General features: G+C 41.9%; 1 protein-coding gene across 1 annotated transcript in view; it reads right to left on the bottom strand.

Annotated features, from left to right (window-relative positions):
- Positions 1-370, bottom strand: part of LOC119590835 (xanthine dehydrogenase/oxidase-like) — a gene marked incomplete in the record, with an annotated part of 39,062 nt that overhangs the window by 2,222 nt on the left and 36,470 nt on the right.

Below are 370 nucleotides of genomic sequence, written 5' to 3'. Positions count from 1 at the left end.
AAAAAATCATGGACGGAGCATGGTGTGTGCACCGTGTTCGGTCTCGGGTTAAGATAAACTGGCAACTCAACCGGACCCTGGAGCACTCCGATTCGTCATATTGTTTCTTAATACTTGTGTCTGCGTATGTTTTGCATTTTAAAAAGTATGTACAATATTTTATTTGCTTCTTAATTGAAATGCACTGCTTTCTAGACCATTTTATTAGTTTTTTTTTCCCAAAGAGACTTGACGAATCGGACAACTCCGAACTTCGGGGTGAGTTGCCTCTTTATCTTCCTCCTCTCTACTCACCCGCTTTATCTCCCACCCTTCCTTCCCTCATTATCCTTCTCCCACCCACATCCCATCTAATCTTCCATAATATTCC

Source organism: Penaeus monodon, chromosome 27, assembly GCF_015228065.2.
Source record: "Penaeus monodon isolate SGIC_2016 chromosome 27, NSTDA_Pmon_1, whole genome shotgun sequence".
Classification (NCBI taxonomy): Eukaryota; Metazoa; Arthropoda; class Malacostraca; order Decapoda; family Penaeidae; genus Penaeus; species Penaeus monodon.
This window is presented reverse-complemented; position numbering and strand designations above follow the sequence as displayed.